Genomic DNA, 27,727 nt, shown 5'->3' with positions numbered 1-27,727 from the left:
CACAAGGGGCAAAATTTTTAAAGGTAATGAGATGCCTAAAGATGCAAATCAGAGATCTAATGGGATTTTCAAAAGTACCTCGGTCGTTAACTTATGATTTTGGGTGCCTGAATATCTTGTATAAAAAAATCTGCCCAGAGCTTCCAAATAATTTTATATACACCTAACCACTGTACAACATCCTGTTACAAAAACCAAATAGTGGAAAGATACCCTCACGAAAGACCTTCATAATTTGTTGTTTCCCTCATGAGTTTAGCAATCACTTTAACAAAATCAAGGTAACTTCCTCTAGGTCATGTAGAAAATGTCTTAGATCTATTAAAACTATTTGGTCACACGTTGATACAGGGCTTCAACATATGACCAGGCCTGCCATGGACAAATGAATCCCTATTTTTCAGCTAAATGTCAGGAACTGAAAGCATGTGTGCTACTCCATCATGATCTAGCCATGCTTTGCTTTGCATCTGCCCCAGTTTGTGGCCACACACCAAGGTTCATCTGTTACACACATATCTGACAAGCTGCTGCTCTATGTCTAAGGAGGAGGGTGCACCCTTCCTGCTGCCCTGGTTGTGGTCATATAATTTAATTTTGAGCATCTTAAGTGGACATATTAAACTTAACAACTCAAAGGTTAGTAAATGGAGAGAATAAGGCACCAAAATGGGCTCCATGGTGAAGGTTGATTTTGCTTGATACCAAAAGAAATATGGGATGAATCCAAGCGTGCCTTCCTCTGTATAACAGAAACAAGATAGTTATGAGAATGAATCCACTTGTTTTTCAGATGAAGATGTCAGTGACTCAATCTGGAGCTATACCTGGGAATATTCCTTTCAACATGCTTACTTTTCCCACTGAAACCTGCAAAACCCCCAAATTTTCTAAATGTTCAGTTCTGAGAGTTCTAAAATGAAAGGAGGAAAATATTTCCCCTTCCTGGCTTGGAGTTTAAACTGATTCTAATTTTAATAAAGAACAGAATTGAGAAAAAAAAGAAGGCAGGCAGGAAGGCAGGAAGGAAGAGGAAGGCAGGAAGGAAGAGGAAGGCAGGCATGAAGGAAGGCAGGCAGGAAGGCAGGAAGGAACTACAACTTCTCCTAATGCCCTGGTGTAAGGGATCAGCATTTTCCCAGGACAAGTTAGAAGTTTCCTGGAGTCAGTAAAAAACTCAAGTTAGAAGTTTCCTGGAGTCAGTAAAAAACTCAAGTTAGAAGTTTCCTGGAGTCAGTAAAAAACTCAAATCTTAAGTCCCTCTTTCTCATCAATCTTGGCCTTTGATATGAGGGGACTTTTGGGGGACCCAAACTCTATCACCTGGTGATTCATCTAGACCCCCAGAGGTGAATTTTCATCACCCAGAGCTCTTGCAGCTCTGTTTTAGTCTGACTTCTTCTCCTTCTGCTCCCTCCTTCTGCTCAGCACACTAATCCTATCCAGAGTTCTAACTAGAGGGGTGCCCTTCATGATCCAAATCCCACTTGCAATAGCAATGATTAAAATGACTTTATCTTGCCTTAAATAATCTCACATGGGTTCTCACAATTCAGGTCTGTTTTCATTGTTCAAATCCATAATATCATGCTGGAACAACTCCTCAACAAAGCTGCTCTTTCTTGACCCTTTGACTTCTTGGGCAAGGAATATAATGACCTCCATTGATTCAGCTACTAGTAGCAAAAGTGAAGGGGAAGAGGTTTCCCATTTCCTCCCCAGCAAGGCTTTTAGGTTGGGGAATTATTAAAGGATTTTGTTTTCTGTCCAAGAGAGTCTTATGCTGGTGCCAGGGTTGCGTGTGGGAATAAAAACAAGGAACAGAGGCAAAGGGGAGAGAAGTAATTTAGATGGGGGAAAGATTTGCTCTGTGCAGGATGTCCGTCTATTTAGAGACAGATATAGCTAGAATGAATCTCAGTTTGTAGAATGGCTATAACAGATCCAGAGTATAGAGGGAAAGTGCAGCTCAGGCAGAGTAAAAACCTCCATTGACTTTGCAGTTCAGCCTGATAAGTCCAGGCGTATACTAGGGATTAAAGAGAGGTGAAAATAGCATCTAAGAAGACCTTTAATGGCAGAGCTAGCAGAACAGGTACCCATACTTCAGATCATTCTGCATGGCTTTTGGGTACCGACCTATGGGGAGTCCTTGACCGAAAAGTCTCTGCATTAAGTGAAGAACCTCTCTAGAAGATACAGAAGCTGTTCGGGCCCATCTATTCTGTTACCCTCTAGGTTACAACACCAGCACCAAACATACACAGCATCTATCAGCATTTGCACCTTAACAACACCCCTTGTAAGCATAACTGACACTCAGGTAAAAAAATGTATTTCATAGAAACACAGAAGGAAATAAAGATTAATAAAACATGACTATTGGAGGAGATAGGTACAGTCTCACTTTACATGCTTTCACAGTTAAAAATAAAAACGCATCTAAGTTGGTGATTTATTTTTATAACCTTTTCAAGAAACTTTCCTACAGACTGAATGAAATAAAGGAATCTTGCTATAAATACAAAGCAGGACCACAGTTTTGCCTTTTTTTTTTTTTATTTTCTTATTGTTTAATCTTTATATCACTACTTTTTAGGAATACATGAGATGATCAAAAAGCTTTTGCAGCCTCCACAAATATGTAGCAAAGTGTAACTGGAAAGGATTTCTTCTTGATTTACTTTATTGTTCATTAATTTGTTTCCTTTTGAGTAGTGATAGGTGCTCACATGTTTTGTAGTGGAGTTTTGCAAGAATGTCTCTCGTGGGTTTCCTTATTATCCCATGGCGTAACCAATACGCACTTCTAATCTGTTCTCCCTCTTGTGCCCACATGGAAGTAACCACATAACCATGGGCCTGACTGTAATCCCCATTATACTGGTGTAAATTCACACTCTTTAGATTTATACTATTTTAATGGAGATTATATCATGTGTATTCCTCCCAGAATTAGAGATTAAAAAGGCCTGTGAAAAGACCTGAAGACACTCCCTCAGCAGAGCATTAATTCTTACTAAGTTTTGTTTCTAAAACCTCAGTCCAAGTGCATGTCTCATAAACAGGGTCTTATTCTGCATACTGACTTGCAGGCTAAGACTTATTTAACTATTTCATTCTCATCCATGCATCTCATCTAAAAACACTTCTCGTGTAGATTTAACATCACTGAGGTACCTTCTCCTTTGTTTAGCATTTTTTGCCTTCCAGGGGAACCAGAGACCAACCAGAGTTTGCAGGAAAAGCGTACTTTCACTTGGATGAAATTCAACTCACTGTATTTTGAAAAGAGGTATTTAAGATGTTTCTAGCAGGGGAAGGTGGATAGGTAATCAGATTCTTAGTGTGTAGTGTAAAATTAGAGCTAGAGAGGTGTGCATGGGATGCAAAAAGGACCAGCAACATAGGCCAGAAATCTGCTTTTGGTGTGCGTTGTGCCAAACACACAAAAGAAAGAGCCCTTGGGATCACAAGAAGATTACAAAGTTAGAATTTCTGTGTATTTATTATCAGAGGGCTTTATTGTTTTCAGCTCCTGAGACACTTTGAGACATGTGACTTTTCTTCCTGGTTTGGGACAGGATTATTTTTAGAGTCTAAATGTTTCTTCAGCATGGAGAAGCTGTCTGTGTACAGCCCAGTAGTAAAGCAATCATTACAAGTTAAAAACTGTGTGAAACATTATGTGTTTGTGAGTCAATTAGATTCATCCACCAGAGGTCATTAGATGATCAAATGACACTTTCTTACTATCTTTATAAGTTAAGTATCAGCATTCTGTGCTATAAAAAAATATATTCTCATTAATAATAAAAACCTTAAAGGAGAAATAAAAGTGCTATGAAGTAAATTATTGCACAGTGAAGTTCATGATTTTAAATAGCTTTGATAAGAAAACAAAAGTAGGTTCTGAATAATATTATTAAGAGAAATTACAATGCTCATGAATTCTTATTCCAAAATGATGGGAGATGCTTAAAAGGTAAGCTTGACTCTCCGTTATTCAAATTACGTATTTCTAATTCTACTGTATGAACGGCATAAACTCTTCTTAGAATGGTCCGTGACTATAGAAAATATGAGGTAATATGAGAGAAGTATCTAATTGTGCTTGTAATGAGATGGAATGAATCTCCCAGGCTTTGCTTTTCGCATCAATAGAAAACAGAAGTACCTCTGACAATTAAAAGAAGTGGATCTGAAACAGAGAAAAGCTTCCTGATCTTTCCCTTTCCAGTTTTGCCCCGTCCTAACTTTGATGTGTTTTTTTTTTCCTTAGTTTCTTTACTTGTGATAGCACTTTTTCCTTCTTTCTTCTCAAAAACCCTCTTATTTCACTTCACATATCATCTAAATGTAATTCCCTTCAGTTTTGTTTTATGCTCTTCAGTTCTTATACTCCATTTCTAGATTTTGCTTGGCAATTTCATTAATTTGGGGCCTAATCTTGTATTTGGCACTGGAAGAAATGATCCTTATGCAGGATATGTGATGTAGGTGAGGATTCAGGGTCACTATCTGTGCAGCTAAGATTGCTTCCCAAAAGTCCTCTCTAGTGTATTAAAATGCGTAGCAGATAATTAGTAGAAGATTTTTGTGATCGAGAAATTCATAAATGATCAGACTCTTTTTATCCAGGTTTTCCCCAACATGCTGACCTTTCCTTCCCACCAAGTACTGGGTGCATTGTTCACAAGAATGTTGCCATTGGGAAAGCAATAGTTTAATAAAAAGGTGAAATCAAAGCTGCTCAGAGGGCTCATATGCAGATCTTAGGCAGTGGGACAAAGAATGAAGTCATGGTAAAAATGAACTGGTGTTCCGGTGAAGAACAATTTTGAGGTTTGCTCAGTTGCTGTCTCTGTCCCAGGAAAATAAATGATACTCATGTCTGGGTCCAGCCATTGCAGAGCCAAGACCTCTACCTTGCCTAAGAGATCATAATTTTTCTGGGGTCTTCTTGTTTGGGCCTTTACCTTTAGCTTGAAATTTTAAATTTTAGCCTCTGTAGCCTGGATCTTTTTCCACTGTTAGTCTCAACATGTCATCTAATATCCTACATAGTCTGAAACTATCTGGGTATTATGACCAAACTGTTGCTGCACAAAGAAGTGTTGAAGTGTCTATTCTGTGGGGCAGGGAACAGAGGACAAATTAACTCTACAACATCCACGCTAAATGTTTATCTAAAGAGAAGGATTTCAGCATTTCTGTGTAAGTTTGTGGGCTCCTAAAATTTCTATGGTGGACCTGCAACTCTTGTGCAGTGAATGTAAGCCTACTAGCAGAAATTGAAATCTTCTGTTACCTTCACAAATCTTCAAAAATAGTCTCTCATTCCCAAAGGATTATAGATCATCTGCTAAACCACCTGCTAGATGCCACTAATGGAAGAGAAGCAAGTCCACCCATAATATCACATTTGAATTATAGAACAGCTATAGAACTGGGGGGAAAAAAATGGGGAAAAAAAGAAAGACTGAAGGCTGAAAAAATAGTTGCTAGCAGGGTAGGGAAAAGCCACCCTGTATTTTGTAATTTAAACATTTATTCATTTTAATGTATAAAAAAATGTAGGTATCTTATTAGTTGTTATCTATGCCTGAGGCTGCTGGAAAATATGACCCTACCTTTTGGTGAGAAGCTTATATCATGAACAGTCCCTTTAGCTGCAATAGATTGAATGAAATTAGCACCGCATACACCTGGTAACAGCTAATTGATCTGTATGTATAAATACATATCGCATTTTAAATTTGACAGTAACTTTTAAATATTTTTTCATTACCTACATAAAGTATTCACATAACTTTTCCAGTCACAAAGAGAAACTGGTCTTTCCCTACAATTTTAGCTGCAAACTGACAATTCTGTAAATGATCAATTCATATTTCCTCTCCTAGTAACCTCTTTCTGGTGACTGCCTGCAGCAATGAGCCTTCCTCAGTGCATGTCCAGTCAGTCTGGACTGTTTTCTCTATTTTTGACCCACATTCCCTGATCTATGTGTCTTTATCTAGCTACTAGCTACACAGAGCAGTGCTGGAGGTTTGCTCTCTATAGTTTTTATCAGAGTTTAGGAAAAAAAAATTAGAAAATATGATCACCCTTAAAATCCAAAGGGCTCTTGTAACTAAACCCAGTCATCTCTTTCATTGAGATGCTTACTTCAGCCCCCTGCTGAAACTAAAACTACACAGTGAATATAACACAGCATTTCTGTTTTTCTTTTCCTTTTGAATGTGCAGTTATAGTAGAACTTAACTAATTTTAATTTCCCCAGGAAGCATAGTTTGTGGTGGACTCAGACCTTCCTCCACTGACTCTTCTACTCCCATGCTCAATCCCAGCTCTCTCCACTTCTCCGTGGATGTTCAAAGTTCAGTTCTGCTGTTACTTTGCAGGAATCCCTCCAGGTAAACTACTAAGAATATGTTAGCCTGTCTTGTCTCACTTGCATTCTAACAGGTAGTTTAAACTACAAACACACATTAGGTTTTCAGAATTGGATCCTACAGAAACAGAAAATGAGCTCTGAGTTGCAGTAGTAAAGCTCCAATGTCAATTGGAAACTCAGCCACACCAGGTACATCTTCTCCAGTAGCCAGACTCCAACTGAAGCCAAAGTAAGATGGTTCAGAAGGATATCTCAAAGTAGATGATTTTAAGGTGATTTAATTCCAATAAGTATGGGCTATTTGTTTATTTGCCTCTTGGTTACATGTTACTTTTTGGTTAGTTTTTACATTTAGAAAAAAATAGAGGGTTAGAACACAATATCACCTCACTCTAATGAGCTCTCCTGGGACTTCCATAAATGTGTTTTATATCAGTGCATTCATTTTAATGGGGCACAGCAATGTGCTGTATCAGAATAATGAAACATAGACTTGTAAGTCTGGAGGGGACCTCAAAAGGTCACCTCTTCCGTGCCCCAGCCCTAGGGCAGTATCAGCTTTACCTATGTTGCTTCTCAGAGGTGATCCTCTAACCTGTTTGCAAGGGCCTTTAATGAAGGAGATGCCATGCAAGGTCTAGCTTGAACACCATCACAGCACTTTGCAGAGATTATTCTGCATAGAACAATGTGTAAGTGGCATTTTTAAATTAAAACGTGCAAGTTGAAAACAAAGAAATGATGTTTACATTTTTAATATGTAGGCACTTGGGAAAAAAAGGAAAAAAGAAAAATAGGATTGCAACGGCCAAGTAAATAGTAAGTACTAAGAATTTATCCTAATCATCTAATTACTGGTGAATAAAGCTGATAATGGCTGCTGGGATTGCTATCAATACAAACCTGACATAAGCAGTGTTCATGTGAGTGAAGTCAAACTGCATCTCAATAGCTTTTGAGCTTCTATTTAACACAGAATATCCTCATTTTATCCCTACATAGGTTAAGATATTGATAGTTATTTTGCTGCTACAATAAAATGCAACCTCAAATGTCATGGATTAATTGCATATAAAATGCCTTCTTTTGTCAATTAAACAGTCTTGCCTTTAAAATGCTTTGGAAAGTCTCAGTTCAACATTTTCTCTTCAAAAGGAAAATATAAATATAAGCATCTGATTTATCTCCTTTATATACCAATTTATTTTTTTTTTAATTTGTAGTTGTAGTTGTTTGCTCTGTTTATGCCCTTTCTGTTCTGCTTTATTTTTCCTGAGACAGGGATTAAAACCGAACATTCAGCTGAAGATGAAGGAGTGCTGTGGATTCTTAAAGCCATGCCAAATTTGCAGGGCTATGCTCTCTCCTTATCTTATGTAGGTAGCAGTCACACTTTAGCAAATTCTTCATTAGCAAAGGTTTTCATCGATTGGGTTCTTTATTTTGTCATTGATAATTTTAAATAATTGTGATTTTCTTTAGTCCCATTGGCCATGGGTATTATGCTGATACAAGCAATTTCCTATCTTCTTGCTCTCCCTCCCTGCTAACAGTTTTCCCAACTCTGCATTTACTCTACCTTGTGTCTTGTCTTTAAATATTAAAGATAACCATTTTCTCTTGTCTTTAAACCAGGGTTCATTTACTATTTTCGCCTGAGTAAGATTTATTTTGTGACTTTGAGAATGCTTAATTTTGTGGCATGTTTAATAAACAACATTGAGAGATGCCAGAAGATCACTCCTTTCTGGGAATGATTGCATATCTGTCTCCCACACATTTTTTTCTCCTGCTTGGTTTCAGCTTAGGGAAAACAGTCTTTCTCCACAGAGACAGTATAGGCATTAGTAGCCAGCAGTACATCCTGCTTGCAAATCGCAAGCAGAATTAGGTCATGAAGCCATGTGCATCTAAGCAATCATCAGTTTTAGTTCATTAATCAATTTAGCATCATCCACCTGCACTAAGTTTGGTAAAACTTCATGATAGTGGTAAAGGATAGAAATAGTAAAATGCAGACTTCCATGCGGAGAAGTACGATCTCATGAGCTTAGCAGTTAGTACTCACATGAGGTGAGTGTGGGCCCCAGTCTCTGTTCAAAGGACTTTATTTTGCAGTAAACAGTTATTTCATGTAACACAGAAACAATGCTGGAAGCAAGGGCTGGAGCTAAGACATTCATGCTGAAAATGTTCTATCCTCAGGGTGAAACCTTTTCCTCTCTCTGCACTCCTGACTTAGCAAGATAAAAGCTAGATAGGATTGCATGGGCTAGGAGCTATACAGCCAGGATGTATAGTGCCTTCCTGTGGGGTCTTCTGGGGGGAGGAGTGAGGCAAAGTGAGGGGGAAAGTGTTTGCCCAGAGAAGTTGTGGAGTCTCCTTCCCTGGAGATATTGAAGAGCCACCTAGACACAATCCAGAGTAATGGGCACTAGGTGGCCCTGCTTGAGCAAGTGGGTTGGACTACATGAGTTCTGGTGGTCCCTTCCAACCATTCTGTGAATCTCTGAATCCATGAACCTGTGGAGAACAGCTAGCATGTATGCAATCTGGTAAAACAAGATCTGCACATACATTATCTTACGACTGTAGACATAGCCCTGATGTATATCTCTTCAGAACATCATTTCTGTGCAAAAATATGAGGCTAAAATATTTTGGTTTAGCTTTTTCTTCAGGTGGATTTAGGGATAATTTCATTTCACAGGGATGTGGGGACACCCTACCTGTTTCATATTCTAGACACCTGCAACTGGTGACCAGATTCCAAGACATTCCAAGATATCCCAAAATAAAATGTCAAACCATGAAAGATTTGCTTTAAAGAAATGCAGGTTTTTTCTTTCAGGCTTTCCCAAAACATATTGCAAAGGCAAGGTATGACATATGCAGTCACACCATTGGTTCTCCCTCTTGGATCTGCTTGCAGATTTGGCAAACAGGGTAAAAAAAATTTGAAAAAAATTATTAAATTTGCTTGTTGCAAGGCTGCTCTTGACTTCAGTCAGACGTGAAAGCAGATTCCTAATGCTGACACCCAAAACCAGACCTGCTCTCTGCTAACTCAGAAGTCTGGAGCTGCTCAAAGACATTTACACCTATTTGAGCAGAAGAAACACCATATCACCATATGACGATTTATAGTAAATTACAGTAATCATACATGATAAGGAGAAGGATGCCTTCCCAATTACCTCAAATCTTACATGTATATCAGTGTATCTGTGTGTGTCTTTATGTGTATATAACATATATATTTCCATATACCTCCATATACCTATACTAATCCAGCTATAAATATATACATCGCAGCAGACACACACATGCAATTTGAATATTAATGACAGATTCTACTCCGTAAAACATCTGTGTAAACATTGAGTTACTTACTGACCTCATTGGAAATGCAAAGAACAAACTCCAGCCAAATATATTCAACAGACACGAAAAGAAATGAAATGACAGGTCTAAATTCAGTACCATTAAAATACAGAACCAGGGGGTTAAAAGAAGTCAGATGGTCTGCACCAGATCTGTATTATGTATTATGCATGTGTTTTATACAATTCTGTATGTTGGTGGATTGGTATCCAAAGAAATAAGTTAAAGTTGTGACCTGTCTGCTTTTGATTTACTAAGGTCAAGGAGAGCGGATACCTCTTCTTCACGGAGAGTTATATATGCAAATAACTGCACAGATAAGCCAAGTGTGGGTACTACCTCCTTGTTACTTGGGAAAAAAATGCCTGCTTGGCTCCCTGTTGCTGCATCTCTAGTACAAAGAAGGATTTGCTAAGGGTTTTTTTGGTTTTGGTGAAGCTTTGCTACAGGTTTATTCATTGAAAGCCTGGATGGCCTGTGAATGTTTTATCCTCCTGAGCAGGGGCATTGCTAAAAGGGACAGAAAACGAGCTCCATGCGAGTGTCAGTAGAATGCTCCAAACAGCTCTGCAGTAGTGAATGAGAGTCCAGGGAAGTGTTTGTAGCCTAACAAAAAGCGGGTTGGTATCTGGGCCAGAGGGTGAGAGCTGTTACATGTGTCCCTGTCTCCTGCTGCTTGGGGCCACCGGAGTTCATGGAATAACAATAAAGAATTAGAGAGGAAGAGGCACGTGTGCTGCAGCTGATTCTGACTGCTCAAAAACGAGCCATTCGTCGTGCTCTGTGCAAATGAGTTATCGGGGGCAAGCAGATGGGACTCCGTGTGTGCATGTGCATGTGAGACAAGGAGAGTTTGGTGTCACTTAACTTCTCCTTTATTGTCAGATCATCTCTTTTTATGAGGTCTTCTCACTCATGATTCTTCTAATACATAAACCTTTCACGGGAGGAGTAGATTTGAAAGCTGCATGCTGCTCGTCAAAGAAAACAAACAAAAAAAAAGCCCAAGCCACAAACATTTACCAGACCTTGGTAATTACATTTACTGTGACAGTTTTGGCATTTCCTCTTTTTATACAAGGAAAGCTGCATCTAAAGTGACAGTGTCAAATAAAGAAACGTTTTAAGTATTGATCTTTTGTTTTAATGGTGACTGCTGTGGGAAAATGCAAGGGAAAGCCTGTGGATGTCAGCAGAAGAGCTCTGTTGGCTTCTCCAAACTTGAGTTCAGACTCAAACTGGGATAAAAAAGGAATGCGGGATTAATCCTTTTAGTGTTAGCTAGCCAGAAGTTAAATATTGAATCTAAACTAGTTGTTCTCTATAGTCGCAGAAAATAAAGGTATAACAGGAAGAAGGTCTAATGGCCCTCAGAGGTAGCTCTCATTCTCACAGCTGATTATTAAGGTAAGAGAAAGAGTGATCTCAGGCTATTCAGCTGGCATGTACATGACAAACTTTAGGCAGGGAGAAGGTTTTTTTGATGTTGGCCTCTATTTTAGTGAAATTACTACCAAAATTTTTCTCTTATTAGGAAAAGATTAGGCTGAGAAACAAGGCCAGAAGCAGTGGGTACTGTGGCACATGCCAGTGAACAGTCTTTTTTGGGTTAATGGTACCACTTGCAGCTTAAAAAGGCTGCAAAGAACTAACACGTGCACATTCCCATAGGCTTTGTGCCTATACTGAGAAAAACTGACTCTGTGTCATGATTACAGCAGGCATTAGCATAGCAGGGCAATGAAAAAAACAGAAGAGTTTTGAAATTTTTCAATGAAGTATTTGGAAAGGGTTGACTAGAAGATGATAGTTTTTGAAGACACGGATTTTCTCAGGAAAGAACATATTTTAGCTAGTTTAATATTAAAGGGAAAAGGAAACAAAAGTGGAGGTGCCAGGAAGCACAAAAATAACCTACTTGGACATTATTAACAAAAAAAATAAAGGTGTTTTGGTCAGCAAAGATTTTCAGGTTTTACCTTTGAAATAATTTATGGTAAAAGGAAAGACTGAAAAGAGGAAATAATTTGAAGCTCCTAAAGTGAAAAAGTTCAACTAACTGATCCATAAGTATTCATTCCTGGAAACCTTAGAATTTTTATTTCTCACAGTTAGTTTTAGAGGGGTTGAAGACTTATGATTTTATTTAGCCTTCTGAATATGTAGGGGAAGATTTGGCCTGCATTTTGATCAATAACCATGCAAGTTAGGAGCTGGGATCTATCTATGTATTAAAGCAATTGAGCAGACTGATTTATTATAATTTTTTTCTTAATTAATATTTTTGAGATCTTAACAGATACATGTACATACTTGTGTACATATGTACCGACTTGGGCAAAAAGGAAATAACTGTATTTGTACATTAAAAAATAAGGATACTTTGCATCATTCAATCCACTGCATTGAAAAAAAAGTAAACACGTTTTGGAAAAAAATGTTCACCTACTCAAAAACACTAATCTTCACTCTGAAGCAGTTTCAAAATAAATTCTTCAACCAACCATAATAATTCGTAATATCTACTCTCTTATCAACTTCTGCATGAAAAGGAAATGGCTATTTCTTTGTGGTTAAATTTGCAAACGTATGCTATTATAAACCTACTGTTTCTACCCTCTCTGCTTTGGAAAATTAGTTTGGTTGGAAAATTGCTACATTTATTCTCAGGATCAAGGGAATCATCTAAATTTGAAGAAAGCACAGACTTTTTTTTTTTCCACTTTCAGTTTTATTAAAAATTACCTTGAATATTGTATTTACTTCTCTTATCTCCATTTCTTTAGCCCTAAGGAGGAATATCATCAGTTTGATTCTAATAATGCCTTGTGGGTCTACTGTAAAAACTCTTTGTAAAAATGATCTCTCTAAGCAAAAGACAGCAGCTTAAAAAGAAAAAGCAGATAAAGTGTGATTAGAGCTGGTTCTCTTTTTTTTCCTGAAATATAAACAAACCTTGATATCAAAAGCTACCTTCTTCTTAAATTGCTGACTTGTAGTAGCAATCTTATTGAAATCCTCATGGAAGGTATTAGCCGAATAGTTTATGAAATCTGTTGCGTATTGGAAAGCAACTTTAAGGGATTCTTTTTTCTCTGTACCTTTTAAAGAAAGAAAAAATTACAACGTACAACTAAATCTGGCATTTGGATAACAGGGAACTGAAGCACAGAGAAACATGAAATGTCAGTACAAAATCCCAGCTGTAGAGCTTGAGATCCCATATGGGAAGGAAAACCATGAAGAAACCATTTGGAAACAGCCTTAAGGAGGCAGTTAAGTGACAGAAACCTGATTTAGAAGACCCCAAAAATGTGACAGTGTTAAGAGAAGTTGGGGTAAATTTTTAGAAAACGTGTTTTCCTGTTTGTTTTTTTTTTTTTTATTCTAGTAGGTCTTACAGCTCTCCTGGGTGCATGATGTGATTCTGGCCTCACAAGACCCTTGTCAAATGTGATACTGTCTGATAGTGAACACTTTAGGAGCTCGAGGAAAAAATTATATTAGAGCTGTATTTTAAACACAAGTTCTAAGCTAAATTGCCTGAGTTAACTTCAAAGCCAAACCTTTCACTGAATTCAAACATTCAGAAATCTTATTGTTTGGTAAAATTTGAGAGATATCTGGTATTGGTCAAGGAAATTTGTGAATAATCTGCTGCCTATTCCTTATGCCATTGTGAAAAAAAATTGTTTAGACTTTTTTAGAAGTATATTCTCTTTTATTAACTTGGAAAAACTAGTTACTGCTCTGGCTTCCTAAGGAAACAAGGATAAAGTAATTACATTGTCTCTTTATTCATCTGTCTGTAAGCCCCTCCTCTTCTAATATAATCCTTTTGACCCCCTGACAAGGACATGGCATGGACCAGCATTTCCCTTTTGTGTGGACTTGGGATACCCATTACCAGTCACAGAATTATCGAGTGCAGCTTTTGGAGGCTTAGGGAGTGCTAAGGACCATTTCCAAGCAGGATTTTGCATGTGACGATCCATTTTTTGTGAAGGTAAGAAAGACAATTCAGCTGCATCAACATGAGCTATGTGGTGCCAATGCAACAGAGATTCCCAGGTGGTTTTATTCAAGAGCAATGACACAGTTGAAGATGACTAGTTTTCTACAAGATTCATCAGAACCAGCAGCAGCATAGAGTTTGCTGCCTTTTTTAAAGAGAGAAACAAGCAGAATGAGCTTCTAAAGAAGTCATTGTTAACTTCATTGCATAATTTGGTTTTGTTTGTTTGTTTTTTTGTCTCATAATATTGGTATCTCTGAGTTCTTTTTTTACATATTTTAAGAGCAAACAAGAGACTCAGTTGTGCAAAGTAGAACTGGCTAAGTGAGGACTGATATTTCAAAAAAGCTGTAGGAGACCACACAGAACAACCAAATATGAAGGCTGATAAAAGAACTAAAACCAAATATAAGCTTGTGAAATTATAACCTATTTTTTAACAACATATTTGCCCTTTTTTCACTAAAGGAAAGTACTAAGGTGCTATGTTTTCACATTTGGAATGACTCATGAATACATCTCATCATTAGTAATATGTTGTTTTGTGGGATTTGCAGTGGACTGGATTGGAATGTCACTGCTGAATCTACTTTTGGATTGAGAAGTTCCTATATATTAGACCTGTATGAAGAAACTTTTTTAATCTAGCAGAGGAGTCAGACACTTTGCAGAACATAGTACAGCATCAGGCCACACATTTAAAGTGTGTGGGTTTCTTTCTGTAACTTCTTATCAATTCTTACTTCTCAGTCACATGTTTTTGCACTTTTCAGACCAAATCCTTTAAGTAAGTAAAGTATTCAGGACAATGAAGTCATACTTTCTTAAGAACCTGGGTTTTTTTTTGCCTGAATTTCTGGTTTGAAGGAATCCAAGAACTTGGAAACTGACTTGCTTCAAAATCAAGTGAATGCATACCATTTTGCATAGCTAAAATCAGGCACTGAAGCAGGAACTTTGGTTCATGAACTGGCATCCAAATTTTCTTGGAAGCCCTAAAAATCATGTCTTACCCCCAGTGAGATAATAAAACTAAGAACAAAAGAAAATAGGAAAAATTCTCTTTGTATCCTTTCCATGGGCAAGGGTGAAAGAAATGTTAACTTAATGTGGGTAGTCAACGTGTAGGACATCTTTACTGCTTTCCTTGCCTTTTACCTAATGATCAAAACCAGAGTGTTGCCAGAGGTAGTTGAAGGGTCGTTGGCTCAATGTGGTATGACAAATCCTCACTCTTATGTTCTCTGCATTAAACAGTCACGTTAAAGATGACCCGATGTCTCTGATACTCTGAGCTTCCCATGTACCTTACCTTTCACTAACTCACAGTTTGCAGATGGGGACGGTGTTGTGGTGTGCCTAGCTGTTCAGTAATTATTAGCACAAAAAAAAATATCAAGGAAAATGTGGTACTGTTTAAATGCAGAGAAATACTTAGCTCTGACAGCTCATTAAAGAAAGTACCATCTTTAAAAGAACTGATGCAAAAGAGAACATATGAAGCTTAACCCTGAGGTGGATTTGGCAATGCAGAGCAATGCCAAATGTCCTTTATGGATCACATTAAGAATCTGTGGGCTGAAGTAAATGCCAGGTCAGTGTGTAGAGTCTGTGGTCTGTGATGGGTTTGCAGTGGGTGGCAAGCAGATTATGCAGAAACATAAATAGACTATAATTTCCCTGAATAAGAACAAAGCTGGTGTAAGGAAAATTAGGACACAGCAGGTCAGAGAAATCATAGATTAAAGACAATATAAAGCTATATGTACAGTGAAGTCCTAATATTTCACTCTTCTGTTAAGTAACTTTAGGCAACACATGTTCATAGATAAAAACACATGATTTTACATGAGACTTCTGCTCCCAAGTCACATAGGTGTTTCTGAAAATTCCACCTTCACATCTTTGTTATTAATTTCTACAGTCATTTAAAGTAATATTTGGTTTCCTTACAGGGGTATTTTTTATGTGTCACATTCTGTTCTAAAGGCATTTCAGAGAAAGGATTGTTGGGGGGAGAGACGGGGTTGGGGCTACATACCATGTTATCTTACCTCCTTATAGGACGATCTCCCTCTATTTTTTCACAAAACAACAGAAAAATCAGACTAGCATTCAATCAAATCAAATCAAAGCCTAACAATCAGTTTTTCACAAATGCAAATAATTTTGTATTTATGTCTCGTGTTTTATATTAAATTAAGTCCACTTTAATATGAGGACTTGCTTTGAACAGGAAAACACACATTTTCCTCCACTAACGTTAAAATAGCATGTTTTGGAACATTTTGTCATCAATTCACTAGTTTCTCCGTTTTTTCTTCTTTTTTTACAAAAATATAATTTATAACCATTATAATTACATTTAAAAATATGTAATCAAGCTTTGTGTTATGAATAAGATTACTCTTTAGGAAAAAAACAACCCAGCCTAGACTCAGGAGATTAGACCTACACTGGTAAATCAAGCACTTAATACCACCGCCTGGCACTGGAACTTAGTTTTCCATACTGTTAAATCTTTAGAGTATCTCCTAGACACCTAGAACTGTCTCCCAGAATTTCTGGGACTGACTCAGGAAGTAGAACTTCCCCTGGGAATTCTGATTGCGGTCACCCTGTTTCACAGGTTCATAGGATTAAATATTTTTGGTGCAAGATTTTCCATGCCATCTGGCCTCCGTGCCAGAAAACTGTTTGGAGTGTAGGCAGTACCAAAGATTATTCGGAGAGCTTTATGTGCTGTCATAATTAACAATATCCATCTTGCATGTATTAAAATGTTAAACTGCTTTTCATCCTGTAATTCTCTCAGCTCCCTGCATATGCTCATTAAAACACAAAGAAATGCAGCTATGCCTACTCCTGGCAAATGGTCCTTGTCTAGTGATTAGTAGCCAAAGACAGCAAGGGTTAAAGTTTTATTTCAACTTAATTTTGCTGCATTACCATAATTTTTCTTCCCTCTAACTTAATTTCTCTCTGTCCACACAGGGAGAGAAAATTGGTTTTGACCTGCAAGCTGTTTCAAGCTCCAGCACAGACTTCCTCTCTGATTTTGGACAAATTAGCTAATCCTGTACAACAGTTCCTCCTTATCTACAAAAAACAAGGGGCAAGCAGCCACAGTCAAGTCTGCTTTTACAGATTTGTATCTTGTGAGGGTAATTAGGAAATGCACAGACAGGTAGGTACCTAGATAAAGTTTGAATTTTAATACACATTGGTAGATGCTTCACAGGAGCTTCATTTCTTGAGGAAACCAATCTGAAGAAACCAACATAAAGTAAGAGAGATGGTAATATCTTACTTTACAATGGTGTAATAACAAAGGTTATTTTGGAGATGCATATTCCAGTACAGCAAATAAATTCCTACAATTGAAGGAGCAATTCCACTCCAGAGGATCACAGTGTTTCCGTTGATCCTATATTTACCAGTCCATAAGAATCTCTTTGATATAGGAGGAAATTTCAGATGACAGTATCTATGAATTTTGGGGCACTTAAATTGAGTCCTCCATGGTGAGCTGGCAATGACAGCCATGTATCCCTTCTATATCCTCATTTTTACAGAGACAGTGTTTAAGCCCTGACTGATGTAATTTTCTACCCTTGCAAAAGTCTGTCCACAATCAGTATTTTACCTCGGAATACTCAACAGTGTTGCTCACTTGTGGCGACCTTTATAATTTAGTTAAGATTTTAGTTTTGAGAGTTCTCTTGGACATAAATTCCATGATCTAATTGTACACCTTTTCACTGGTTTTGAATTTGCCAACTTGATTTTTAATCTCCTTTTTGTATTGAATGACTAAAGTTGAAGTTCTTTATACACGTTCAGGCAACAGGCTATTTAACAGCTCTGCTTATTGTCCTACCCTGTGTATATCTGCCCAAGCATGGAGAGTGGTTTAACCTTACACACACACACATAAACACATATGTGCATTTCCTAAGGTAGAAATAATATATCTTTATATGCAGGTATATGTATGTCATGTGTGGATGGTAAAGTACAGAGATACATTGATGTGACCATAGCATGTATTTTATATATCAATGTAGTATATGTAATTGGAAAGTGATAGACTCAAAATCTAGTTCAATGCATTAATTTACACTGACTTGAATAATAACACTATTGCATTGACTGAAAATGTAATGAAAATCCACAGCAAGAAGTTAATGAAAACTGGAGATTCTTTGAATAATGTGGAGGACTGCATAGGTGTCCCAGTGAGATCCATTTGCTTTTACCACATAACAAAATAAAAGTTGGGAATTCTCATTAATGCCCTGGAAGAAGGCTATTGTAAATAGCATGCTATAATTGTATTTGCAAAATATATTCAACTGATATCTCTTTGAAATGAGGACACTTCATTAAAAACTGAGGGACACAATAAAGACCCATCTTAGTGAGACCGTACCAGGATTGGAGAAGCCACCTTAGGGGAAAAAGAAATAATACAGAGATGCGCACAGAGAATGCACTGTCAAGAATGTGAAATAAAATTCAATCTGAAAAACTCAAAAGTACCCAGAAAAAAATCAAATAATGCACAAAGATTGTGTGGAAAGTGAGACTCAGAAGGCAAAATTGCTTGAGATCAATGCGGTGGTGAGTTGCTTATGTCAGAACATAGCAAAAGATGTTTTTAAAGAGATTTCATTCTTATTCATCATTCACCAAAAGGAACCGCATGTATTATAAGTCCTGCTCCAACATCTAGTGAAATCTGTGGCAGTTTTCACAGACTTGGAAAGTTTGGGATTTTGCTTACACTCTGTTTGGTCTGGATGGGAAAGTTTGGGGTTTTGTTTACACTCTGTTTGGTCTGGGTGGGTTAACACAGGAAGAGAACTGAAGCTCTTCCAGTATAATAGTGAAGAGCAAGGCTAAGACATAAGCAAGAGGCCAAGGAGGACTGACTTATAAGGACAGATCCAAAAAAACTAAAATCCATGTAGCTTTGCTAGAAAATTATTAAAAAGAAACAGGAAGATTCCTACAGTCATTTGAAGGGTTTAAATGCCAAGAAGGGTGAAGAATTATTTAGGGTGTGGACATTGCCATAAGCAATGGAATTAAATTAACTAAAAGAACGTATAAGCTGACTATCAGGAAGGAAAAAAGAGTTCTAAAGTAACTTTCAAACAACCTGTCACTGGTGGAATCTCCATTAATATGGTCATTTAAAGCTGAGTAAGAGAAAAAGGAAAAGACCTGTTGGGGATAATTCTTCAACAGCCAAGGTACAGGACAAAATGATCTAAAACTTTAAGGACAGAGGAGATCATAATAATCAACTTATTATGCAGGAAGTAATTCAAGAGAATTGTAATGGTCCCTCTGGCCCCTTACGCTATGAATCTATGAAAGCAGAGGTGGGCAAGAACTTCAGGAGTGGTCCTTCTCCCTCTGCCCACACATGGCTACATTTTGCTTTTTCAACCAAATTACTATATTCTGCCACTGAATCAGTCATAGCTAGTGCAGTATTTGGGTATTAAGAACTGGAAGCTCCTTACAAGCGAGCAAATCCAAGGGATTTCAGCCTGAGTGACCTGGCTTGTACAAACTGAAGTTGAACATGTTCTTTATTTTCCGAAGTTCATGATTGCATTGACTTAACTTTAGCCTACAGAACTGCCCCCCTTACCCTATACAGTCAATCACAACAAACAGAACAGGAGCCCTGAAGCTGGGAATATTGGATGCAGGGAAGAAAATACCATAAACTGTAAATCAAAGATGATGTCTAGTTTATGAGAATTTTGCCTGAAGATATATTTTTTATTCCCAAAAGCCTCTTTGCTAAAGCATTTATTACGGATCCTAATTCCTCTTGCAAATTTAGTTAATACTCATAGATATCTTTTGCATACAGAATAGCACACATGCAGTTACACTAATGTGTCTCAGTTGCTGATGTAGGCCTGAATAGAGCAGACTACAAAGTGGTTGGGCAAATAGCTGAGAGGAATATTCATCTTGGAATAAAAATGTTGTTACTTATGGAAATAATGTGCTTAGTTAAATTTCTATTGTTCTAATTAGAAAAGTCATAAATTTAGCATAGCCATATAGGAATCCTCAAATGTCATAGACCTAGCTGTAAAGCGCAAAGGTGTCCTGTTAATATCCCAGAGAGATTGTATAACAGAAAAACAAGACATTGACATGACTTTAATTTCTGTGTTCTAGCTAATATCTTAACACAATGGACATTTGTGCTAACACCACTAGATTAAATGAATCATATCCTCCATAAGCAACCTTGCACTTTTCTTCCTTTCATTCTTTTTGTTTAGCAATGAAATGTCATATTTTAAGAATTCACAGAGCTGCTATCTACATAGAGAAGAGTCCAACACATAGGAAAACCAGCTGAGCGACAAGTAGCTCAGGATTTGTGCATTTAGCCCCAGCTCTAAGCAACCTTATATTACTCAACTGCCCTGTGAAGAAGTTCAGTGTTTTGCAAACCAGACTACTACTGGTCTGGAAGACAGAAATATGAGGGAATCTGATACAATCCTCAAGTTTGCATTCAGGAGCATATTATATCACAGTTTAGGAAGGCAGTTCGTACCTCTAGATCAATTCTACTAAGTTCACCTGGGATAACTTCTTACTGTTGACATCATTAAAATAAAAACATGCTGATGATATGCAAGAATTATTCCAAGAAGAAGAACAAAAAGATCAAAGCTGGGGAGGGTTGAATTACTAGAACTGAGTACAAGGGTAGAATAAATATAGCTTTGCTCACAGATGGTTAACAGAAGCATAATAACGGTATGCAAATATTTAAAGAGTGTAAATGTCAAGGCTTGAACAGTGAATATTTAGGAAATGACAAGAAGCTTTCTTGAGATGCACTAGGATAACAAGTGAAGCTGAAGAACTGAAATAGCATTTAACTGGAGGACTATACAGCTGTGTGATAATTCCCAGAAAAAAAGCAGTGAATGCTCCATTTAACGGGAATTTTAAAGCAGGGAAAATTTTAAGCAGAGGAGTTTTAAAGTACAGGTTAATCAAATTACCCATTTTTTTCTCAGTACATGGGAGTAGTGCCTTGTTTGGAAAAAAAAAAAAAAAAAAGTTGATTATCATAAAAATAGTTCTGAAGCACTTCCCTGAAAGGAAACACTGCTCATAGTGTCTACATGGTTATATACTGCAACTGCATTTGTTGCACTGGCAAAGGAAAAGCTTTGATGAGCTGATGATCCTCTTGCTGATTTATGTGTTTTCCAGAATTTTGGCTTAGTTATGACATGGTTATCTCAGTTCTATTAACCCATATGAAGTGTATTATTGTTCAGAGTCTGTGGGCTGAGAGAGAACGGAAATATTACCACCCAGACATCTTATTTTAACAAGGTTAAAGATAAAAGAAACCTTTTTGAGATGCTATCTGACTCTGGAAAAGTATCAAACTTGTGTGCACAAACTGAAAGTTATATAGCCAGTGGGTAACACTGTGAGAGTCCCCACCCTACTCCTTACATCTCTAGGCTTGAAGGAGGAGCTGATGTGCACTTGGACTTGTGCTTAGTGTGATGTTTCTCAAACACTTAGGTGTGTCCTGAAAGGGTAAAACACAAAATGTACTTGTTGGAGGAGGATGAAGTGGGAACAACGTATGAATTAGCTTCCAGTAGTAAGATAATTTAATGTCTCTGTCTAAGAATGGTCTTTGGTGATGAGAAGAGGGACATGCATATCACAGTTTGCTTAAGTAGAGAGCATGGGACAAAATATCTTTATGAATTAGTACATATGAGGAACATTGCTTAAAAGGTATTTTTTCAACTCCTCTTCATATAACATTCAGAGAAGAGCATTGCCAGAATATAATGGTCAGAACTGCCCATGGCAGGAGAGGTGGAATTAGATGATCTTAAGGTCCTTTCCAACCCTGACTGTTTTATGATTATATGAATCTAAGTTTCTGTGGTAATCAGGAATCTGAGAAAGTTCAGTTTGGTGTTGTGGGGCAAAATACATATGTAAATCAGTAATTATGTTAGTGGAGTTATATTTTATTATTATATTTTCAAAGCATCAAGAAATATAACTTTGGAAAGACAATTTGATTTCTAGATTAAAATAAATAAAGAAAGAATATTTTTAGTACACATTAACTAACCAGAAAAAGAAGACTGGAAAGAAATGCTCCTGTCTGGGTCAAAATAAGTGTTAACAAGAGTCAATATGTTTCTTGTTCCTTCTAAAAAATTAAAAATTCGATTTGGGGAATTATCCTGTCTTGAGAAAAATCACCTGAAAATCAGCCAGGCTGGGATCTATTCTGTCATTTTGTGGGCGAGTGTGATTTAGTTCATGTACAGCACACTTTGATCGGAGAGAAGTGAAATAACAGATTTTTACAAAATGTTAAAGTCAAGAGACAAGACATCACACCAACTTCTTCACCAGCCTGTCTATTATTTGGGCTGCAGATTTTTTTTCAGTGATTTCTGCTCTATAGAGAACCAATAGCATCCTTTTGTCTAGGTGATGTTCTTTGTAGCAGCATGGGATGAAGCTATCTTGTGAAGCAGTCAGCTGCTAGGAAGGGCTAGAAAGAGTAGCCAAGCTCTACAGCCTGACTCTCTCCTCTGACATGGACCTGACAACTAACAGTACCTTTTTTCCAGCTTCTTTCTACCAGTTGTACTGGAGTATGAGATAGAGAAATGAGAACTAGTTTGTTTGGAGAAACCTTTCTCATATTTACTTCAGTGAGGGGCTTAGCCAGACACAGGCTGCTAAAGAAAAGCAAAGGTGTGAAACTTTAGCCAAAACTCAGTCTAGCAGGTGCTGCATCAATTGTCCTCATTTTACTAAATTCCACCTTATGTAGACGTTGTAGGTAACAATCTCCCTTAGGTATAATTTTTATTTTGCTCTTCTTCCTGGTGGCAGATGAAACATGGCCCATTTTCCTTCGTATGAGCTCACAGACCCTTATTAAATCATTTCTTTCTGATAAACAAAGGAGATCAGGTTTCTCCCTCTTACTTCAAGAAGTAATTTCAAGAGCTCATCATGAACATAGACCTGAGAAGAGTTTCCTGGCTGTCATGTTCAGACTGCTGCATAGAGATTACCCATGCCAGATGACCCCTCTTGAAAACTTTTCAAATCCTGTCTTGAAATTTAGATTTTATTTGCTTTCCATATTATCAGCAATAATCTCTTCCGGTACCTAACGCTTTTCACGGTTACACATTTTTTATTGGATTCTGCCCTCAGGCCCTAACAGCAATGAAGCAAATGCTTCACCTTCGGTTGTGTATATGATGTATCCCTTTGCCAATGAGGCTAATTTTAGTGGTACCTTCTGTGAGATGATCGCTTTTAAGACACCCACAGCCTGGGGTATGCTGGGTATGATAGTTACCCAAACTTGGAATTCTGACCACTCATTTCCATTGTCTAAATTGCACTTCTTCAGAGAGTTATTTTTTTTATATGAACCCTAACTGAATTATGATATTCAGGCCTGTGTGTAAATGCTTCAGCACTTTGGTGACAGGCCAGTTTCTAGACTCAGGTCTCTAGTACATCCTACATCCTTCTGTGATATAGCATGTACTAGAGACCTGAGATTATGTAGATATTGCAGATACTTTACTGGACTGCTAATTGAACTAGTGGCCTAGGTATAGGCATCTGTGTTACCCCCCTTAATCTCATATCATACAGCACAAAAATTAATGCAAATACAAGGCAAACCTTCTAATGACATTTAATTTCTACCAGTGACAATTTCTAGTCTATGAAAAATCTCCATCTAAAGGTATATAACTATATGCTTCCCTCCATGCAATCAACCATAACGCAAATTAATTCTCATAATACAGATCTTTTAATTTTTTTCTTTAGGTAAAGCTGGATTAATTTAATTTAAGATGTAACACTACATACAGCCGATCAGAGTTAATCACTCTGAAATCTTGTTATGTTTAATGGGTAGAAATAGTCACCTTCAGAAGGTAATTAACCTTGTAATTTTAGATATCTACTTCAGGACGAGATGATTCACAGTCCTGGAGTATTGTTTTCCCCTTTTGACTGCGTGGAAGACTTTCTGTGACTAATCTTACTACAGAAATTTAAATTGCAAAGATTCATCCTCAGCCAAATGAATCTCACACCTGATGTCTGATAAAGTTGCCTGAACGAATGAAAGATTATGGAGAAATCCAGAAGATCTGCAACATCATGTAGTACTGGAGCTAGTTTTAAATGTGACTGGATCCAGGAAGCACAGATGTACTGAGATGACAGAGGAGCATCAATCAGCATAGACATGGTTCAGGGGAAACACTCTTCTTCGTATGCTCGTAATAAACTAGGAGTTTATGATTTCTGAAAGGTAGCTTTTGGGCAGACTATTGGTCTGCAACTTTTTGATTCAGAAACTATCCAGTACCCCTTTTTAGGATAACAGAATTGCTAACAGGTTTTACTGATGTCAGTGTACAGAACTGGTTTTAAATTAGCACTGTCCTTTTGCTAAGTGCCATTCTCTTCTCTAAAACTGTGTGATGTGGTCATGGCCTTTTAGCAGGTGCCTAATATCTACTATTGGAGGAGGCTGCACCTCACTGCCAAGAGAAGTTATTTGTTTAGTTTGTACTACCAAAACAAAATCAGCTTGATCACCTTCTACTGGGAACGAACAGGATTTGTGCTGGTCTGTTGCAGAAAGGAGAATTTCATCCTCAGGTTAAGTTCACTTTCTAAATGACCTGGGAGACCAACATGTTAAATGAAACCAAATATGACAACAGGTAACTGATAGGTAGGTTGTTGAAATATTTGCGTTAAAAAACAAGGGATGGCAATTCTAAATTATAGATTAGTTTCCAATACTTAGATGAAAAAATAGACAATCTCTTTTCGTTCACTAGAAAATACAGCGTGAAAATTGAAATTGGAAAGATTTAACATTGCTAATTTTGAAGTTGACTTGAGTATTTTTTTTATTTTGTAAACCAAAATTTTTCAAATAAATAGATTCATTCTTATCAAATATTCATATTTCAGTAGATTTCCTCAACTCTTTTTTTCTTTAATGAATTGTTTATGAAACAGTCTTGTGATTTCAAATGTGCAAAGTTGCACACAGAACATGGAAAGTATTCCATTTTGTGACTTTTTTTTTTTTCCCTTAGGAGTGAGGAGTGTGTCCATAGTTCCTGAGCACCCGTTTCTGATGGATTCCACCTAATGCATTTAATAATGCTAAAAATATAATTGGAGGAGGGAGGGATGTGTGGAAGGCAGGGGTTTTGCCAGTCCCACTCCATGCTGTTCTCACATATCTCTAGTAGTGTAAAAACCAGCATAGATCAAAGAACCGAAGTGACTCAAACAGTAGACCAGTTATGGGATCTTAAAACATTTATCTGTTACAATATCTTCTGGGAAAGTTTAGTCCTTGAATGAAATTTTTACTGCTTGTTACATGTAGTGAAGGGCGAAAGGCACTGCTGCATCCTTGGAAACAACTTAGCCATATTCATTAGACAGTGCAAAGGCGATCTAAGCACAGAATCGCTATGTTTCTCTAGAGAAAAGGCGGGATCTAACATAGCCTCCAGGAGACTTTTAATTCAGAGGCACAAACAGTTTGATGGCCATTAAACATAACAGCTGGCAACACAAGGAGCCAAGAAGGAATGTGGAGCCAAGGAGTAATATTTCTGTCTTCCTGGGATGAAGTGTGAGAGAGTTCACTGATACTCCACATTGGATATCCAACAGATAGCATCAGCAACTGAGACACTAATAGAGTCACCCTCTGTGTCTTCAGTGTAACAGTGATGGAAAGTGAGCTTTTTTGTGTTATCAGCTGGCAGAAGTAATGCCAACTGTGGAGCAGTGATGCTGGGAGCAACAGCAAGGTTAGCAGAAGAATAATAATTGGGGTTTACATCCTGAACCAGCTCCTGTTTAGGGACAAGGAAAGGGGATCCTGCTGTACCTTGTGATGATTTGGTCATTTTAAACAAAGCTGTGGTTCTTAGGGATTAGTAGGCTAATCTGTCAGAGCTTCTTTTTTCATTCCAGCATCAGATTTTGGTGACTGTCAATCACTATTTGGACCCTAAATCTGGTATAAGCCTTTGCACATTATCCTGCTGGTTTTAACAGTGAAAATAAACTGAAGGTTATAAAAAGGCAGAGAAGCTGGTATTTTAAAAATTGCCCAGGTTGGTTTCCAAGCATGGTCTTCACCTATATAGGTGAAGAGCTAGGTTGTCTGCCTTGAGGCTATATACAAGATTTCAGGTTTCAGTGATGGCAGTAACAAAAATAATGCAGGATTATGGTTATTCTGTAGTCTCATCCAGAACTTCAGAGAAGGATGTTTTGGAAGCAAAGTTCAAGGATTTTCTGGATCCACCCCTCATTTAGTCCGAGTCTGCTTTACACCACTAAGACGCTGTAAAGTAGAGTTTAAAAATGGGATAAATTATGCTTTTGCTCACTATAATGGCCTTTTGCACTACCAGAGAGGTGTCAAGAGGCCTTAGGACAAATAAGAAAGAGTTTTATCTACTTTTTTTTCTTCCTTGGTCTGTGTACTCAAAATGCTGATGAACACTGAAGAGAAGCCCACACCTCCATCAAGAGGACACCCATTTTATGTTTTATATGTTTGATATCTTTTTCCTCTTTTTTTTTCTTAGGTGCAACAATTAGTCCTGGAAAGGAAGAGGTGAAGATAAATGTTGGTGGGGAGCTCTGCAGCATTTGAAAACACTCTGCAGTACAGTCTTGGAGTATATCACTTACAGTTGACCTCTGATGCAGGAAGAGTCCTGCTGCTCCTGGGGGAAAAAATATCTTGGGAAGGCAGTTACCTACAAGTATGAGCATGGGCAGATATACATGTGTGCATCTGAGTGCACGTGTGCATGGTGGATATGTCTAATGCTGAAACCTTCACATATAAAAAATGTAAAACGTGACATCTCATAATATTTTCATATTGGGTAACTACAGAGAATATTTTGGCAATGGTGCTTAATCTAAAATGTTCAATTTTAATCAGCTTGAACTATGGTCTGTCTTTCTGTGAACTGAAAACCACCAATCAATTTTCCTTTATCTTTTTTCTGTTTTTCTTACCCAAGGCAATGCCTTTTGTAAAAGGGTATTTATTTTTAATGGATTTTTTAATGAATTTTTCAGTCAAGCTATTAATAATGCCATTAATTATAGGCAGCTTGTATTAAAGTGCATGCTGGCCTCTTAATCCTGACCCCCAGCTATTGGCTTGCAGCTAATCCAGCCCGGTGCTTGGCAGCGGTGCCGGCCGCAGCCTGTAGCTGCTTGGGAACAGGGGGAAGACGGGACTAAAGGATAAGGAGGTTTGGGGAGGAGATAGGGAGGGGGAAGCAGCATTTTGAGTATATACTTTGCCAGAGGGGGTGAAGTTTAAAGCCAGATGATATGTTAGTGCAGTGGGGATAATCCTGGAGATGCGGTGCCAGCACTTGGGAGGACCTTCCCCGGCGGAAGGCTTTGCTCTGCCTGAAAGCCCTGGCCGGTTTGATAACCCCCAGGAGCCCCGCGCCAGTTTACCTGGGGCGGTTGTGCGAGACGGCCGCCCCACTTCAATCTGCTTAAAAGATCGGGCAGACAGAAGGCCCCAGCTACATAATAGATCCCTTTCCCTTCCCCAGGCTGCTCATCTGACATGATTGTTGCAAAACTTGCTAATTATCGGCTGGTTGAAACATAATGAAGGGGCCCCATCCTGTGCAGTCAGAGGAAAGAAACTCCAGTCATTAGGAGCGGGACCAAATCCAAAGAGTTTCCATCCTTTGTGCATGAGTGCACATCTCTGCATTTTGTTTTCTGGGGCAACTGAAGGTGTTAGAGAGATCTTA

The sequence above is a fragment of the Pezoporus flaviventris genome, unplaced genomic scaffold (genome assembly GCF_033815535.1).
Source record: "Pezoporus flaviventris isolate CSIRO_AGI_PZ_B2104156 unplaced genomic scaffold, CSIRO_AGI_Pfla_v1 ptg000031l, whole genome shotgun sequence".
Taxonomy (NCBI): Eukaryota; Metazoa; Chordata; class Aves; order Psittaciformes; family Psittacidae; genus Pezoporus; species Pezoporus flaviventris.
This window is presented reverse-complemented; position numbering follows the sequence as displayed.